Below are 20,069 nucleotides of genomic sequence, written 5' to 3'. Positions count from 1 at the left end.
ACGAAAACCTTTGGCTTTCCCTTCACTCATCTTCTCCTTTATCTCGGCAATCTCCTTGTCATCCTTCTGAGCTTCTTGATTTTTTCCCAACAATGTAGACTGAACTTCCATTGCGGCGACATAACCTCTGGGAACAATCTCGAAACGTAGCTCCCTGAGATCCTCGGCTAACTCCTTTGGCATCCCTCCGCTTACGAGGGTGTTAACATAACTCTTACGGCTCAAAGCGTCTGCTATGACATTGGCCTTGCCGGGATGATAGTGCAGCTTCATGTCGTAATCCTTTATGAGCTCCAACCATCTCCTCTGCCTAAGGTTAAGCTCCTTCTGTGTGAAGGTGTACTTCAAACTCTTGTGATCCGTGTACACATCGCAATGGTTTCCAATAAGAAAATGTCTCCAGGTCTTGAGCACATGCACCACAGCTGCTAACTCCAAATCATGCGTGGCATAATTCAACTCGTGCGGTTTCAGTTGTCGTGAGGCATACGAAATAACTCTCCCATCTTGCATAAGTACTCCTCCAAGTCCTAAGCGAGAGGCGTCGCAATACACTTGGAAATCCTTGCGTATATCCGGCAGAATCAGCACTGGGGTTGTAGTCAAACGTTTCTTCAACAATGCCGTCATAGGCTTCGCAATCTTTGAAAAATTCTCAATAAATCTCCGATAGTATCCCGCGAGTCCAAGAAAACGGCGGATCTCTCCGATTGAGGTGGGTGCCAACCACTTGGTGACTGACTGAACCTTGCTGGGATCCACTGCTATACCTTCTCCTGATATAACATGTCCAAGAAATCCAACTTCCTTCAACCAAAACTCACATTTGCTGAACTTGGCATACAACTGGTGTTCCCTAAGCTTCTCGAGAACCAAACGCAAATGTTCCTTGTGCTCCTCTTCATTCTTCGAGTATACCAAGATATCATCTATAAACACCATGACAAACTTATCCAAGAACTCCATGAACACTTTGTTCATCATACTCATGAAGTAGGCAGGGGCATTAGTCAATCCAAATGACATAACCGCAAACTCATATAGCCCGTACCTTGTGGTGAAAGCTGTTTTAGGTATATCCTTCTCCCGGATCTTCAGTTGGTGATATCCTGATCGCAGATCAATCTTCAAAACACCTTAGCACCTTGCAACTGGTCAAACAAATCATTGATCATCGGCAGTGGATACTTATTCTTGATTGTTACTTCATTCAAAGCACGATAATCAACAACCATCCTTAAGGATCCATCCTTCTTCTCAACCAAGAGCACTGGGGCTCCCCATGGTGATGAACTTCTTCGAATGTAACCTTTCTCCAATAACTCCTTAATCTGCTTCTTAATCTCCTCCAGATCGTTTGCGGGCATCCGGTATGGTCTCTTCGATATAGGTCCGGTGCCTGGCAACAGCTCTATCAAAAACTCGATATCTCGATCTGGTGGCATGCCTGGTAACTCCTCCGGAAATACATCCGGGTAATCCTTTACTACTGGCACTTCCTCCTGAACAACTCCCGTGAGAGAATTTACTTGGGTCCTCCTTGGCGCATGCCTGGATACATACTTGGTCCTTTTTCCCTCTGGGGTGGTGAGTGAAATTGACTTACTCGCGCAATCGATGTTTCCTCCATACATCGATAGCCAATCCATTCCTAGTATCACATCCAAACCTTGTGACTCCAAAATTATCAGGTCTGAAGGGAAAACATGGCTTCCAATAGTCAATGGCACCTGAAAACATCCTTGACTTGCCATATATTCAGCTCCTGGCGAACTTACTAACATTGGTGTCCTAAGTACCTTAGTGGGCAACTTATACTTATCCACGAATCCCCTTGATATGTATGAATGCGATGCACAAGTATCGAAAAGAACAATTGCAGTAAAAGACTTAACCAAAAACTTACCAATAACTGCATCAGGCTGCTCCTCAACTTCCTCCACGTTCACGTGGTTCACTTGTCCCCTATTGAAAGGGTTGGGCTTCTTCCCAGCGCTTCCATTGCCATTGCCATTCTTTGCTTCAGGGCACTCAGTGGCATAGTGTCCAGTCTTCCCGCACTTGAAACAGGTAATGTGACTTAGGTCTTTCTTGGCGGGTGTGGCTGGGTTAGATCGGTTCTGATTGTTGCCTGCTCCATTCCCTTTTCCATTCTTGGAGCCATTGTGGTTGTGAGAACTTCCTCCATTGTGGTTTTGGCCTCCATGGTTATGGACAAGTCCTCCCGAGTTCGGGGTGAAACGAAGCTTCTGCTGAGCTCCAGAATTGTACTTCCCTTGTCCATACTTCCTCTTGCGGCTCTCAATCTGCTGCTGCTTCCCTTCAATCATAAGGGCCTTGTCTACCAACTCCTGGTGGTTGTTGAATGTTGCCACCATCAACTGCATGCTCATCTCATCGTTCAGCCCTTCCATAAACTTATCCTGCTTCGCGGCATCTGTGGCCACATCATCAGGGGCATAATGAGACAACTACTAAACTCATCTACGTACTGAGCCACAGTATGATTTCCCTGGCGTAAGTTGCGAAACTCACGCTTCTTCATGCTCATAGCTCCAGTTGAGACATGGGCTCTGCGAAATGCTTGCTGAAACTGATCCCAGGCAACATTGGCTATGGGAAAAGTGGCTGTGTAATTCTCCCACCATGAGGCTGCGGGTCCATCCAACTGATGTGCGGCAAAACACACCTTCTCTGCATCCGCAACCTGCGGTGGTCAACTCCCTTCCAATCCTGCGTAGCCAGTCATCCGCAACTATTGGCTCGGTGCTACTGGAAAACACCGGTGGTTGTAACCTCAGAAAACGGGCTAAGTTATCAACTAGAGGAGGGTTGTTGTTGTTCTTGTTGTTGTTGTTGCCTTGGTTCTGGACTACTATCTGCATCAAGGCATTTTGCTGATGGATCAACTGGGTGATCTCCGGTGGGAAGACAAATCTAGTGTCACGTCTTGGAGGCATCTGAGGGGTTTTAGAGGGAAGAGATTAGAATAGAAAAGAGGTCTAGTGAGAAAGCACTACCCATATGCACATGAGACAAACACAATCATATCACTCAATCAAACAAGCAAGGGCATACAAACGGTCTAGAACTATCGTTACAGTGCTCGGACTATACTATTTACATGGGGGAAATACCACTGATCATATGGTGGTCTACTAGAAGTTTTGATTGGTGGAAGACTCCATGATATCCGCTCCAGCTTCGTCTTCAAAGTCATCATCACTATCGTCGGGGTCGAAGTCGGTGTCGTCGATGATGATGTAGTTTTCCGGGCAAGTGGAATCGTCGTCTTCTCCTCCTGGCGCGGGGTCTCCCATGAATACTCCGATCTTCTTTATCAGGTCGTCATTCTTCTCCAACAGGGTCGTGATTTCCTCCTCATATCCATCGCGTGTAGACTTTATTTCCTCCTCTAACTCGGTGATCCTTGTCATTGCCTTCTTCAAATCTATCATGCCTGCGCACATCTGATTCTCCTGGCGTCGAATGTGCTGGTTTAACTCCTGGATGAATGCTGCAATGGACATGTCCTTCCTGGTGCTGACTATTTCCCATTGCTCATCTCGGCGCCCACAAATCTGGTAGATAGTATCCTTGAGATCCTTGTGGTAAACTTCTCCAATGCGTCCCATGGTGATGTGGGCTGTCATGCTCTTGTCTAGACTCCAGCTGGGTGCATCAAAGGAAAACTCTATAGGCTCCGTGACTGGCGTGAATGTCCTTCCCGGAACTTGAACTTGAATCATCCAGCGCTCCTCTTCGGGTAAAGTGGCGTTGTAGGTCCCGGTGAAGCTTGGTATTCCAATGTTCAGGTATCTAGTGACTTCCTTCAAGTGTCGTCCAAAAGGGGTGTCTTCATCCGGTTGCGCAAACTTGTTCCTCGAATCCGCCATCCTAACGAGTAGAAAATGGAAAGGAGTCAGAAATGAGTAGAGAAGAGTGACATATGGCTTTTCTTAGTGGTCGTGTCGTACATTCAGCATGTGCTCTGATACCATCTTGTAGCGACCCGACCTCAGACGGTCAAGTCTATGTGCTTCAGTGTCATCCCTGGATCGGTAATGCTGACACACACAGTACTCGAAGGATTTATAACACAGTTGCAATCACACACTTATTACATCGAATGTCTCAAAGGATAACTTATTACAATAAATATGGCTTAAGGACATCTAATACGATAACAGCGGAAGGCTTGGAAGATAAAGTGAGTCCATCATCATAGCTGAGTGCACGACAACGACCTATTGCACCTTTACTTGTCGTCTGAAAAGTCTGCAACATAATACGTTGCAGCCCGAAAATGGGTCAGCACATGGAATATGCTGTCAATATAACACAGTAGAGCAATGAATAGATAATGCTATCACTATATGCATATATGGCTGGTGGAGGCTCTAAGGTTATATGATTTTTGCGAAAAGCCAATTTTTTCCTACAACAAAGGAATAAATTTTATTTAACTATCATGGTAGTTGTTAAACATCGAGAAGGTTCCTCCAACTAAATCCCAATTAAAGGTAATTATCAACCCAACAAATTAAATTAGAGTGATGAGATACAGTAGGATAATCCAAGAACTAGATACTCAAGATGTCCATAACCGGGGACACGGCTAACCATGATTAGTTTATACACTCTGCAGAGGTTTGCGCACTTTTCCCCACAAGACTCGATCGCCTCCGCTGGATTTCTCGCACTACATGGTGTTTGAGAAACGGATGACCGAGACATAGTCTTTCAGAGACATTAACTCTTTACTCTGGGTGGACGGTTACACCTACTTTCCCTCTACATGTGCTAGCCCACCACTGAAAGAGGTCGCCTCCGCTGGATTTCTCGCACTACATGGTGTTTGAGAAACGGATGACCGAGACACAGTCTTTCAGAGACATTAACTCTTTACTCTGGGTGGACAGTTACACCTACTTTCCCTCTACATCTGCTAGCCCACCACTGAAAGAGGTCATGCAACATACTCAACTCTGCCAGAGCCCATAATGGCTTGTGGCTGACCACGGAAGTTTCTAGCATGAATAATCGTATGATCCCTCTGAACCTGGGTGGCAGACCGTAGGATGATCACACGGGTACTCCGGGATATTCTAGGACAACACTGGATTCTCCAGGTGCCCAAACAAGCAATCCACCCAGATGTGTATTAAAGTTGCCACCTTAAGTTGAACGAATAATTAACAATCTCACATCTGTCATGGAATACACTCAAACCCAATCCACATCTACGAGCATGGCATAGCAATATAAGCAATACGTAGAAGTAACTCCCAAGGGTTTGATATTAAAACAGGTAATAGGTTCTACCTCATCATATACTTCCCAAACCCACATGTTAACAGGCCCTCGCTCCGCGCCCCCCGCACCGGTAATAGGTTCTACCTCACCGCGCCCCCCGCACCGGCCCTCGCTCCGTGCACCTCTCCCGTCACGCTGCTCGCGCCCGCGACGCCCAACCTCTACCTCCGCCGCCCCCTGTCTGGCGTCCGCTCCGGCCACGCGGCCCCAGAGCTCTGCTCCACACGGCCTCGCCCCACCGCGCCTCCACCGCGTGCTCGCCCGCCGCGCACGCCCCTACTCGCGATGCTCACCGCGCCCCGCCAGCCGAGCTGCTGCGCCGCCGCTCGCCTGCTCCCGCGCGTCGCCCCGTTCCCCCACCTCCGGTCAGGCGAGCCCGCCTCGCCGTGGCCTCGCCCCGGTCGCCTCAGGCGGCCGACCTCGCCCCGCTCCCCCTCGGGCGGGCTCGGTCCCGTGCTGTTACGCCCGCGCCCGGAACCGCTCCTCAGCGCCCGCGCCCGATAGGTCTTCCCTGGCCACAGACATGTGGGGCCTAGCCCCAGAATGTTATTAAAAAAGAATTAAAAATAAATAAATAATTAATTAATAAAAATAACTAAAATATTAATTAACTTAATTAATTCTGATTAGATTAGCCTAATTAACTATTGTTAATTAACTTACAGCGTATGACATGCGGGACCCAAAGGTCAGTTTGACCCAGTCATCGTCCTGTTGACTGCTGACGTCATGATGACGTCAGCATCCACTGTTCTGGATAATGTTGAATTAAAGTAATTAAATAAATTCTAAAAATTAATTAAAACTTTAGAAAATCATATAAATTAATCTATAGCTCAGATGAAAATACTTTGTACATGAAAGTTGCTCAGAACGACGAGACGAATTTGAATACGCGGTCCGTTTGTCCGCCACACGCCCTCTGGTTCATGCAACTTTTTCCCTCCGGTTCATCTGTCCGAAAACGCGAAACACCGGGAATACTTTCCCGGATGTTTCCCCCCTTCGCCGGTATCACCTAGTACTGCGTTAGGTCACCTCTAACACCGCATATTGTCATGTTATGCTTTGTGATGATTTGATTGCTCCGTTATTTATTGTGTTCCCCCTCCGTTACTTCTTTCCGGTAGACCCCGAGACTGTCGGCGGCCCCCGATCGACTACGGTGTTGATGACCCCTCCTTCTTGGCTGAGCTTCCAAGCAAGCCCCCCCCCTTGATCACCAGATATCGCCTATTCCTTCTCTCTACTGCTTGCATTAGAGTAGTGTAGCATGTTACTGCTTTCGGTTACTCCTATTCTGCTGCATAGCCTGTCATTGTTGCTACAGTTGTTACCCTTACCTGCAATCCTAACTGCTTAGTATAGGATGCTAGTTTTCCATCAGTGGCCCTACACTCTTGTCCGTCTGCCATGCTATACTACTGGGCCGTGATCACTTCGGGAGGTGATCACGGGCATATGCTATATACTTTATACTGTTACATTACTTATGATACTGTTCGGAGATGGGGGATGAAGGGGCAGGTGGCTCCATCCCGGCAGAGGTGGGCCTGGGTTCCCGACGGCCCCCGACTGTTACTTTGTGGCGGAGCGACATGGCAGGTTGAGACCACCTAGGAGAGAGGTGGGCCTGGCCCTGGTCGGCGTCTGCGGTTACTTTAAAATAACACGCTTAACGAGTTCTTGGTATTTGATCTGAGTCTGGCCATTGGCCTATACGCACTAATCAACTACGTGGGAACAGTTATGGGCACTCGACGTCGTGGTATCAGCCGAAGCCTTCGTGACATCAGCGACTGAGCGGCGCGCGCCGGGTTGGACCGCGTAACACAACTTCCTTTGAAATGGAGGTTGCTAGGTCTGCTCTCCGGCCGCGTACGCAACATGCAGGTGTGCAATGGGCGATGGGCCCAGACCACTGCGCGCATAGGATTTAGACCGGCGTGCTGACATCTCTGTTGTGCCTAGGTAGGGCTGCGACGTGTTGATCTTCCGAGGCCGGGCATGACCCAGGAAAGTGTGTCCGGCCAAATGGGTCGAGCATGTTGGGTTATGTGGTGCACCCCTGCAGGGAAGTTTATCTATTCGAATAGCCGTGATCTTCGGTAACAGGACGACTTGGAGTTGTACCTTGACCTTATGACAACTAGAACCGGATACTTAATAAAACACACCCTTCCAAGTGCCAGATATAACCCGGTGATCGCTCTCTAACAGGGCGACGAGGAGGGGATCGCCGGATAGGTTTATGCTATGCGATGCTACTTGGTGAACTTACCATCTACTCTCTTCTACATGCTGCAAGATGGAGGTGGCCTGAAGCGTAGTCGTCGACAGGATTAGCTATCCCCCTCTTATTCTGTCATTCTGCAGTTTAGTCCACCGATATGGCCCTTTACACATATACCCATGCATATGTAGTGTAGCTCCTTGCTTGTGAGTACTTTGGATGAGTACTCATGGTTGCCTTTCTCCCCCTTTTCCCCCTTTCCATTCTACCTGGTTGTCGCAACCAGATGCTGGAGCCCAGGAGCCAGACGCCACCGTCGACGACAACTCCTACTACACCGGAGGTGCCTACTACTACGTGCAGGCCGCTGACGACGATCAGGATTAGTTTAGGAGGATCCCAGGCAGGAGGCCTGCGCCTCTTTCGATCTGTATCCCATTTTGTGCTAGCCTTCTTAAGGAAAACTTGTTTAACTTATGTATGTACTCAGATATTGTTGCTTCCGCTGACTTGTCTATGACCGAACACTTGTATTCGAGCCCTCGAGGCCCCTGGCTCGTATTATGATGCTTGTATGACTTATTTTATTTTTAGAGTTGTGTTGTGATATCTTCCCGTGAGTCCCTGATCTTAATCGTACACGTTTGCGTGTATGATTAGTGTACGGTCAAATCGGGGGCGTCACAATCCTACTCATGCAATGTGTGAGGGTTGTAGCTAATGCATAAAAACTGGGTAATAAAGGGATATGATCAATGTGTTACTTGCCTTGCTGACGATCCGCAAAACCTAGTGACTCGTAGTAGCACGCTTCGCACTCCGGGAATTCTATCGCAAACAAACAATAACATACATAAGCAATCAAGCAAAGATGTACGGGTAAAACTCAAATAAGAAGATCTAACCAGAAAGTTCACCTTAAGAACTCCGGTTTGCAAAAAGAATCAAATCAAACGGAGCAACAGAACTCAAACGGCGAAAGAAACAAAATCCGATTACTAATCTGGACTAAAGTCAAATCTTACAGTATCAAAATCTTGTTCAAGTTGGTTAAACAGAAAGAGGGCTTCGAGACAAAGATCTAGGCGCTTGAATCGCCTGATTCCGATAAACGAGCGAAATGTTATACTAGAACGAAAATCGGATCAGAAATCGCGATCGAAAATAATCGCGAAAATTCCGAGAAAAAGAAAAAACTGACGAACAGGCTAACGAACGAACGTTCGCTATCTGTGACTAACTGGTGAACGGCATTCGTTTAAACGAACGAATGGACGAACGTCCGCAAAATAAATAAACCGACGGAAAAACTGATCTAAGAAAATAAACCAAAAAAACGGGGTTAACCGAAGAAAACCGACCGGTCAACGGCGAGATCCGGCACGGCGGCGGCGGCTCCGCCGACGGCGGGTGGCGGCGGCGACAGCGGCGGCGGCGGCGTGAGGCGGCGGCGACGACGTTAGGGTTTCGGCGGCGCGGGTGGGCTGGGCGGCGGTGGTGGCTGCGGGGCAGGGGGGCCCCGGCTTATAAAGCCCCCCGGGCGGAGTCCCGGTCGGGTAAGGCCCGGAGTCGGTTTCTTTTTTTTTAATATTCCGACGTGCAGAAAAAGAAAGAAAAGAAATACTAAACGGACTCCAAAAATCTCGAAATAAATTTTACCCGTCCTCCAAAAATATATCGGACAAGGTGAACATTTATTTGGGCCTGTTATGCAATTTTGAAAAACACATATTTTTCCTAATTCAAATAAAATAGCAATAAAATCCGAATAACATCAAATATTTGATTTTAATATTTTTCCTCCAATATTTCATTTATTTTGGAGAAGTCATATTATCTCCTCTCATATATTTTAATATGAAATATTTTCAGAGAGAAAATAAATTAAAACCAAAATGATCCTTGTTTCAATATTTGATAAAAATCAAATATGAAAAAAAAGTGAAATCCCCAACTCTCTCCGAGAGTACTTGAGTTGCTTAGAATTTCGAGGATCGTGAAACGAAATGCAATAAAATATGATATGCATGAATGACCTATATATAACATTTGGAATGTTACACAGATATTTACAGCTTCGGCATCGTGCTCTTGGAGATCATCACTGGCAAGCCCCCGGTGTTGATGGACCCTCAAACCTACCACCTACCAAATTGGTACGCCAAAAGATTGCCAAAGGTAGTATCCAAGATATCGTGGACAAGAAGCTATTGGATCAGTATGACACCAGTTCCCTGTAGAGTGTGGTGGACCTTGCCATGAACTGCGTCGAAAGCGCAGCCATGGACCGTCCTACCATGACCGAAGTTGTTTCAAGGCTAAAAGTGTTGCTGCCAACGGTTCCAAGTGAAAAGCAGTATGCTTCTGCGTCCTCTCGATGTACGAACTCCATGGATGCTGAAATGTGAAGGCAGTTCCAGTTGCTGATTTCTGAAGAAAGGAACGAGGAGAGCTCCTTCCGGTCTGGTTATACCGGTGGGATGCCAGAATTAAACCCTCTATCTGGACGGTGAAGGGAAAATACCAGCTGAGTTGTTGCATCTGCTTAGTTAAAGTTTGGTAATTTGCTATTGCGTTGTCATTGGTTGTTTATAAACTACAATTCTTTCGTTTTATTTCCAGTTCTCAGTCTTGCTTGCTATTTGGATGAGGAGTGCTTTTTTCCGCGACATTGGGGTTTAGTTCAAGTAATTTTGAAAAAGGAAGCATCTTCTTTCATGCGATGAGAACTCGATGATCTATTAACTGGCACTCGCACATTAGGGTCCAAACCAAATCTAAAACAAGTGGCCAGCTTAAACAATGCTGCTTTAGAATTCCGCGTTTTATTCCCGACCCCTCTTGCAATGTTAGATTAAAATGCGTGCTCCTTGTGCCAAATCCTCTGAGCATCTCCCGAGTTCATCGACCATCACAAAATTATACGCGATGTGATGCTATATGACACTATGAGCGAGTTGGCACCTAAGCTACCAAGAGACTCATGCTTATGAAGAGAAATGCAACCACATGACGTACCTAACCCTCGCCCGCAGGCAGCTCCTCGACTCGGCCGCTTACTGCAGCGCCTCCTTGGCCTCGAGGCCGAGACCCGGGCTGTTGTGGCGGTGGTCTTCGAGAGAGGGGCGGGGCGAACCCGCGCCGTGCGGGAACCCATGGCCGCCGCCCCCGACGGCGACAGCAGAGGGCCGTGCCTGCTATGCGTTCTGCAATCTGGTCTGGTCCAGTGAACCCAAACGACCGCACGCGCAGAGCCGAGTCGCGCGTGTAGGCCCTACTGCCCTAGGCCGCTACAACAGCTGAATCACTCAGTGTTTCCTTTTTTTTGAAGTTATCACTTAGTGTTTCTGGGTTGAGAGAAAGTCCACCCACTTTACCCATGAACTTATCCTAAAAAAAAACTTATCCTCCGTTATTTTATACTGCTGGATTACTAATTTCTTCTTTGTCGATGAGGCCAAGTACGTACAGCATTGCAAGGACCATCCGAAATCACTAGTTGATAAGTACTCGTTGCAAAGATCACTTCAACTCTCCTGATTGCGATCAGTGGCGCACATGCAGCGTCACTTGTCACAACCTGAGAATTTTCTTTTTTTCATAAATCTGTTTATTCAAAACGTTTTATCTCTCAAACATGCGTTCAAATCTCGAACCGCTTTTACCGTTGGATTCCTCGCGTCGAGATCTTCAAAACTAGATCTCATATTGATAGGTTTTGATGAACAGTTTTTAAGAAAAAACCGAACGAAAAAAACCGAATCGGAAGCACGGATTTTTTTCCTTTCCAAAAGAGGCACGCCCGTGCCTCTCACGAAATCACAATCGTGCCTCACGCGGAAGCAAAACCATGACTCTCACGGAAGGAAAAAAAAGAGAAAACGCGTTTTTTCGTTTCTGGGAGGCACGGCCGTGACTCTCGCGAAAGCATAACCGTGCCTCTTGCGGAAGCAAAACCGTGACTCTCGGGAAAGAAAGAAAACAGAAAAAGCGTTTTTTTTCATTTCCAAGAGTCACGGTCGTGACCTCGCGAAAGCACAACCGTGCCTCTCGCGGAAGCAAAACCGTGACTCTCCCGAAAGAAACAAAAACAGAAAACGCGTTTTTTTCGTTTCCGAGAGGCACGGCCGTGACTCTCGCGAAAGCACAACCGTGCCTCTCGCGGAAGCAAAACCGTGACTCTCGCGAAAGAAAAAAAACAAAAAACGCATTTTTTTCGTTTCCGAGAGGCACGGCCGCGACTCTCGCGAAAGCACAACCGTGCCTCTCGCGGAAGCAAAACCGTGACTCTCGCGAAAGGAAAAAAAAAGAAAATGTGGTTTTTTTCATTTCTGAGAGGCACGGCCGTGACTCTCGCGAAAGCAAAACCGTGCCTCTTGCGAAAGCAAAACCGTGACTTTCGCGCAAATTTTTTTTAAAATTTTTTTGATCGAAAAGCTAAGGAAGACCGGTGAAAAACCAAAAACTTCGAAAAAACCGGCAAAAACCATTTAAAAAGCCGAAAGTGCTTGCGGAAAAAAAATCCAAAAGGAGCGCCCAGAACGCGACACGTGGCGAATGGCTGAGAGCGCGCCAAGTGACACTGATCATTGCGAGGCTTCCGAAGGAGCGCTCGTTAACTAGTCACGCCCAGGACCATCCTTAGAAACACATGTCATGCATTGAGTATATCGATGACATCTTCCTCTTGGCCGATGACACATCATGAACAAAACTCGATGCCGCATCTTGACCTCAGAATAACCTTGGAGCTAAGATAAAGTCGTTGGGCAGCGGTTTAGAAGTTGTCGGTCCTAGCCAGAAGAAGCCGATGACAACAAACTAAGGGCATGTACAATGGAGAAAAGAGAACTCATAAGAAAAGGCTTGTCTTCTCTTATTTAAGAGAAGACAAGAGATGATCTCTTAGCACAATATGTCTTACCACGTTTTTAGGAATTGATATTTATTGAAGATAAAGCTAAAAGATGACCCATTGTAGATTCTTTTTTTGTCATCTCTAAATTACATGCAAAACTTAAAATAAGACTACCTTATCACATGCCCTAAGGATCAAATCATCGTTTGGATTCTTCCTCGGGGTCGGGCCTAATTCCTCGGTCTTTGGGGAGCAGCCGAAGGCCTCGCCACCACCTTCCCAGGCGGCCGCGCTGGGATCCCAGCGGCTGCGTCCGACGGTAACGAGGGGGGATGCATAGCGGTGGAAACCCTTAGATTGAGGGCGACCTAGGGTTTTCGGTGGGCGGAGAGGTCCTAGCCATGATTCCTCTCCACGAATCTGAAATCGGCTCCAACCTCGCACAATTCTCGCCCCGCCGAACTGTCCTGATCTCTGGCACCTTTTCTCTGGAGGGATCTGGCGGCTGTCTTGGTGGATGCTGGGATGGGCCCCTGTTCGAGGGGAACCCTTGGCGAGCAAAGGCAGCCACGACGCCGGTAACGCTGTAGGCACCGGTTTTCCCTCTTGGAGGAGACATTAAGGTACAACTGCCCCGCTCTCTCCTGCCCCTGTGCTCGGGTAAAATCTCAAATCCTTGTGATTTGGCGGCGACAACACTACGACGCCGTCTCCTCCTTTGGAGGTGTCTTCTTGGGCAATTGGTTGGAGTTTGTGCATCAGCGAGCTCGGTTGGTTCCAGGTGGCGACTCGGTTACTCTTCAGCAGTCGCGTAGCTACGGAAAGGGTTGGATTCTTTCTCAGGTCATTGTGCTCTCTCCCCCGTGTGGTCCATATTGTCCGGTGAAACTGCGCCTTCGAGCCTGGGTGAGAGGGAATTGGGGTCCACTCTCCGGCAAATGCAATGTGGCGGGGGTGATGAGAGTCAGCAGTCCCGATGAAATCCAGGGTGACTCCGTCTATCGATCTCGTTCCATTGGTACGTCCATTATGTGTTCTGCGTTGTGGGCATGAATCGACGTTTGCCCTTGAGCTCTTTATGTGGTGAGTTGGTCGTCCTCGATGATGTGTGCCAATGACAGACTACCGTGTGTCCATGTGTGCTCTCGGGCGTGTGGGGGGGGGGGGCTGCTCTAGCTTGCCGACGATGCGGCGCCCTTGATATAGGGCAAGAAGATAGTGGTCTTTTGCGGCGCGGATGGCACCGTGACACCATCTTGTCATGTGGGTGCGAACTATGGTTGGATCTTCCTCTGGTGGATTAATTTCCCTCAAGAATCCACCTCATCTTCTAGTCTGAGTGCCCTAATGGTTGAGACTTTGATGTTTGTAGCTTGTGCTTATATGTTCATAGTCTGTAGCTTTCCTTCTTCAATCTGTATATGTCGTCTGGGGTTGCGTCCCTGATTTTCTTATATTTTTCGTTGTTTGTAAGGTCTTGTTGGCTAGTATCATAGCGGGTTGATGGCTTTGTTAATACAAAATCGAGGTCAGCTCAAGCCTTTTTTCTTAAAAAAAGATCAAATGACCGACCTATAGAAAAAGGTGGTGAAGCTGGCTAGACAACACTAGTACAGAATCGAGCTATAGTCCCAGTTTGCAAGGCCCTTTAGTGCCCGGCACTAAAGGGTGGGGACTAAAGGTCCCCCTTAGTCCCAGTTCATCACGAACCAGGACCAAAGGCCCATCACGTGGCACGAGCCCGCCCCGGAGGCTGGGAGACCTTTAGTCCCGGTTGGTAACACCAACCGGGACTAAAAGGTTTATGGGTTTATGGTTTATTTTTCATTTTAGTTTTGTGTTTTCCATTTAATTCTTTTTCATTTCAAACATATTTTACGCTACTACATATTGTACATGTTATGCATATATATAAATAGAATTTCTGGTAGAACCGATCATATATATATCATCGATCTTTCTCGCACGACCATTTACACACACACACACACATATAGGGAAAATCCATCCTACCACCTGGTGGTAGTTACCCCATATGTCTCATATACTACCATGTGCTACTATATATATACTACTTTATTAGTTTAAATATATTCGTATAATATATATAAGATATTTCAAAACAAGTTACATGAAAAAATTGCATATGAGCCCATAGTTTTTGTTATATTTGTGAAATACATACATATTTGTACGTAAAAAAGAGCATACTCAAAACATGGTATATACTACCTAAAAATTAGTATATATTACATAATCATTGTTATATACTACATACTACACGTACATACTCTCGGTTTTGTCAGATACTACATACAACATACAAAACGCAAGTGGTGGTAACTACCACTGCTTGTAGGAAACATTTGTCATGTATATAACAATGATTAGGTAGTATATATACTAATTTGTAGGTAGTATATACCTTGTTTTGAGTATGCTCTTTTTTACATACAAATATGTACGTATTTCACAAATATAACAAAAACTATGGGCTCATATGCATTTTTTTTCATGTAACTTGTTTTGAAATATCTTAGATATAGTATGTGAACATATTTAAAATAATAAAATAATATATATAGTACCACATGGTAGTATATGAGACATGTGGGGTAACTACCCCAGGTGGTAGGATGGATTTTCCCTACAATTTGCAGATCATTACATGGAGGCATTACATCTTGTAATAGTATTCTCCTTTGGAATCTATGACCTGGTCGAGCAAAAATCCCGCTATTTCCTTTTGAATCGCTCGTACGTGATTATCTGGTAGGAGCTTATCCCGCATGTCCCTCATCTGTAAAGAAGGAGATCAATATGCATGTATTAGTTGTGTGTGTATATATTAGATAATGATGTAAAAATTGTGAATTGTGTTTTGGCAAACGTACTCATTGGTTTCTATCATCTTTGCTCCTTTCGGACGCCATCATGCGAATGTTCTCGTAAACGTAGTATGCATATAAATCAGTCCCCTGCGCCTGCCTCAGGGCCTTTAATTGAATAGAATTCAATCAGATAATAATTAATCAAGCATGATAATGGTATTGAAACTAGAATTAAAGAGATGTTAGCTAGCTAGCTAGTACTACTTAATTAATTACCTTCGGTCGACACCATTTCAGCTGTTGTTTCCATGGGCCATCAACCTGTTTGATGAACTTTTCCCAAGCCCTGCCCGCCGGCAAAGAAAATGAATAAAGGAGTTATTAATTAGTTGATATCAACAAATGACGAACTAAAGAGGCCGACATATAGTTCGATAATGATTGAAATTACCTGTCGACCCCCCCCCCCCACGATTGTGTAGTCATTAACTTCTTTAAGTAGCGAGTCCAGTACTTGAACTTTTCCCTTGTCAACTTCAATGATTAACAAGATCCAGCAAAAACAGAATTTGTAGTACAAGAAAGTGTGACTCACCCGAAGTTGTAAGCAAGTAGTATTTCTGGACAGGTATTTACGCGCTTCAAGAACTCTAGCAAACTTTTCTGTGTGTCTTTTCGATCCCATTCACGTGTCCATGTCTCTTCATTAATGGTATTTGGGTTAATGAACCCAATGCCATAGCGTCCAGCTTTTTTCATTTCACACATCTTCATTCTGCATAATACCACAGAAAAAAATATAGTGAGGATAATTACAGGTAATGATCAACGAGCACTACAGCTAACTAGAGACTTAATTAAATTACAAAAAGAAATCATTTACAGACAATAGCAACTGATGATAGATTTGTCGAGTACGTCATGATTGAATAACTGAAATAGTTCTGTAAACTCAACATACACAGCATTTTCATGGTAGTAATGCTCTGGCTTGACTCTCACCATGAGGGACTCTCGATCGGTAGTCTTGGCTTCTTTCATGTACCATTCATGCAATTCATACATTCTCGTTGATAGACTCTTGATCTCCTCAGGCTTGACCAGAGGTTGGCCGCAGGCATATTTTCGTTTTAGTTGCTCCTTGGTAAAAGTTTTCATGGGCTCGATCTCTAGGAGTTGATAAACAGTAACACTGACCTCTTCAGCCATCCTTGTAAGATCGTCGGTTATTACCATCTGATCGGCGCAGGTACTCACATGTGTTGGTACAATGAGCGGGGGGATTGTCGGATTACAGGTTCCGGCAAAACCCTTGAGGTTCGAACTCTGGGGTGCCCACGAAAATCCCTCTCCCCTACCTCAAACTCTCGCCACGATCCCAAAGCCTTGCTTGCCGAACCCGAAGAACAAGGGACACAAGAGTTTATACCGGTTCGGGCCACCGATGTGGTGTAATACCCTACTCCAGTGTGGTGTGGTGGATTGCCTAGTAGGCTGGGGATGAACAAGTACAAGGGAAGAACTACCTCCTGAAGAGAGGTGTTCTTGAGCTCGGTGAGCTTGTGTGTGTGGGTGGAATGGATCTGATCCCGGATCCATTGGGGCCAAATCAGTTGCCTCCTACAGTGGTGGCTAGTCCTATTTATAGAGGCTCGGGTCCTCTTCCCAAATATTAGGCGGGAAGGGATCCCACAACGGCCAATTTGAAGGGGGACAGCTAGTACAAGCTATCCTGACAAAAGGTGGTCTTCGCCTGCCAAAGGCTCCGGTGGTGACGCCGTCGTGGGCTCTGCGATGACCTCCATCCTGCCGTCCTGTTGGTCTTGGTCTCGTTGCACCGATATGGAAGCCTTTGCCTGACGCCTCGGGACTCCTCGCTTGCGCCTGCTCCTTTAGCACCGAAGAGGAAACCAGTACTCTGCGTCCGCTGGCGCCCGCCTGGCCTTGGTCGTCATGGCTCATGTCACGGGAACCTCATGAGGTGCCCCTCGCCTTGATCTCTCTGCTCCTCGCGAGCCAGCCTAGTGAGGCTGCCCCTGAGGAGGTCTTATGCCGCCCGCCTCGTGAGGCTTGGCCCCTCGCGAGGGTCTTGAGTGTCTGCTGGAGAAGATGGGTCGTACCAGGCCGCTAGTGGAGCCACGCCGTGGGCCGCAGGCAGGCAAGTCTGGGGACCCCCGTTCCCAGAATGCTGACAGTAGCCCCCGGGCCCAAGGCGCGCTTGGACTTGGCTTTGAGGCGAAGCCAAGGGGCAAGTGCGGAGCGCCGCGGGCCCCAACCGCCTGCGGCCTTGATTGACGCATGGCGACTGACGGGACGTGAGTGTCTCCGCTTCCCCACGCTGCCTCGGCAACTGCCCGACTTGACGAGTCCCTGGTGCATGCAGAAAAGCCATCATTACCTGCGATCGTGGAGGCCGGCGGTTGGCCTCCTCCTGCTATAAATGGGGAGGGGGGCGGTGCCCCCGTCGCCCATCTCTTCCTCCGTTCCGCTTGCTTCTTCTTCCTTGCTCCTCGTTTCACTGCTAGCAGCGACACCCATGGCGTCGATACGGAGATTCTCGGCCGCCGAGAAGGGAAAAGCCCCCCTGATGAGCCGGGTCCACTCCCGCCGAAGAAGAGGTTGGCCCGCTGCCGCGACGTCGTCGTGAGGCCAGAGGTGACGAGGCCTTGGCATGAGCGGCCCCCTCCCGGATATCCGCTGCCTTTGTACGCCTAGGTAGAGGGCTTCGGAGGAGGAGGAGGCAATCCACGCCGACCACACCGCGGTGGTGCGCGCCGCCGCCCCAGGAACCCACGCCGTGGGCTCCTCGCGCGAACTGGTGGTCTGGGCAGCGATGCCCCCGCGCTCCTGGATTCGCTTCCCGCAGTTCTTCTCTGCCGAGATGCTGCCGAGGGGCCCCCTCGAGCTGTGGCTGCAGCATGCTGAGTGTGATGCCCCGGCCACGGGGGCGGAAGTTGAGGTCGTCTCCCCGGGCAAGATCTTCATGACCCGCGGATGGGGTGAGGTCGCCTGAGTTTGCCGTGTGGAGGGCGCTCTCGCCATCCACTTCGAATACAATGGCGCCTCCACGATGTTCTTCAAGGACTTCGACGAGGAAGGCCGCCGCCTCGAGTGCTGCCCCGGAGGAGGCCGCCGGGACGGCGCAGCGGCAGGAGACGGGCCTGCCACCGGCCGCGCCAGCAGTTCCTCTGGGAGCAGCTGTGGCGCTTGGGAGTCGAGCGACTCTCCTGAGCCCTACGAGACTCCGGAGACGAGCGACGACAGCTACGTGCCCCAGAGCTCTCGCCGTGCCCGGAGCAAAGCAGCAGCGTGCGCGGCCGCCGACGCTGATTTGGATGGGGTGGGCGTCGGCCTCCCGTGGCCCACTATTGATGATGGCGTCAGTGGCAGCACCCGTAGTTATAGCTTCCGATAGTTTTTTTCCTTTTGTTCCCTGCGAGGAATTAAGATGGACCCCACGGGGTGTGTAAGGAATCTGTAGTGCCTTTTGCGTTAATATTATCCCCATTAAAAAGCTTATGTTCGCACGTCTTGCTCCGGCTCGGTCCCCCCTTTCCATCCCTGCGGCAGCTCGGCGCTCTACGCTGACAGGCCCCAGTCCCCAGGCAGTTTTCAGCCATCGCTGGTATGCCAGGTTGCGATGCCGTGGTCAAGGCCAGGAGGTGAGCGGCCTGAGGTCCGGTAAGAGCCCCTGAGGCGCGATGCTCAGGAGGTCCCCTTTAGCGTGCAAACGACTCCCGGAAGGTAGGAAAGGTAAGCAGCGTCGCCGCAACAAGGCTGCATGAGCTAGGAATTCTGTGTCTCAGCGTTGGGCCAGCTTGAATGCATGACTTATCTTTGGCGATCCTGGGTCGAGTCCCTGTGCTGCGCCTGGCTCGTGCGTCGGTGGTGGTGCTACTAGGTCTGGCTCATGTTAGATCCCTACTCATCTCGTGCCCTCCTGAGTGCTCTGCGTTCTCGGGTCCCGACCCTCGAGCAAGGCTCAGCCGCCGCTGGTATGACAGGTCGCGATGCCGTGGTCAAGGCCAGGGGGTGAGGACTGGAGAGTCAGTAAGAGCTTCTGAGGCGTGATGCTCAGGAGCCCCCCTTTCACGCGCAAGCGGGTGGCACGAGAGAAGGAACGAGCTGATGGGCCATCAGTAGCTGGCGCTCCGGAGATTCCTGCGAGTTAGTTGGAGAGGGAATATAGCCCGTGATCGCGTTGGTTACCCAGCTGTCGATTGTTCCACAAGAAGGCGAAGGCACTGAGGATCTGATCAGGTGATGTGCGCGGAGTGGGCCGCGAGCTAGAGCTTGATCTCTCAGGTTTATCAGTGTTGCAGGGACGGACCCGAGCACAAGCGTCGTGCCGATGTGTGGAGCTCTCGCCGTGGGGTAAACAGAAGATCGGTCAGCAACGCGAGATGCCACAAGATGTAATCAAACAAGTGATAGTCGTAGGAAAACCACACGGGGAGATAAGCTAGCTTAGATAGATGCAAGAACGATACATGCCAGTGGGACGGACCCGAGCGGTCTGGGGATGATGCAGCCCGAGGGGCGCCCCCAACAGAGTAAGCTAAAGATGTAAAAAGGTACATGCCGCAGGGACAGGCCTGTGCGACCTAGGAATGATGCAGCCCGAGGGGCGCTCCCAGCTGAGTAAACCGGAAAATGTCACCTGGTTCCGTTCTCGAAGGAGTGTTGAGGTAGCTGGAGGTACGCTCTGAAGAGGTCGCTCCTCACGAACCACCAGGGCCCTGAGGCTCAGGAGGCTCTGGGGGCTCGGGTGGTTCCTTGAGGACCGTCACCATCTCTGCCAGGACTGCGTGATGCCTGGCCTCCTGAGCCG

General features: G+C 48.7%; 1 pseudogene; it reads left to right on the top strand.

Moving 5' to 3' along the window:
• LOC141020616 (receptor-like protein kinase At3g21340) overlaps positions 1-10,062 on the top strand; it is a 31,008-nt pseudogene extending 20,946 nt beyond the window's left edge.
• Positions 10,063-20,069: the final 10,007 nt, after the last annotated feature.

The sequence above is a fragment of the Aegilops tauschii genome, chromosome 3 (assembly GCF_002575655.3).
Source record: "Aegilops tauschii subsp. strangulata cultivar AL8/78 chromosome 3, Aet v6.0, whole genome shotgun sequence".
In the NCBI taxonomy this organism is placed as follows: domain Eukaryota; kingdom Viridiplantae; phylum Streptophyta; class Magnoliopsida; order Poales; family Poaceae; genus Aegilops; species Aegilops tauschii.
The sequence above is the reverse complement of the archived record's forward strand: the minus strand, read 5'-3'. Positions and strand labels throughout refer to the sequence as shown.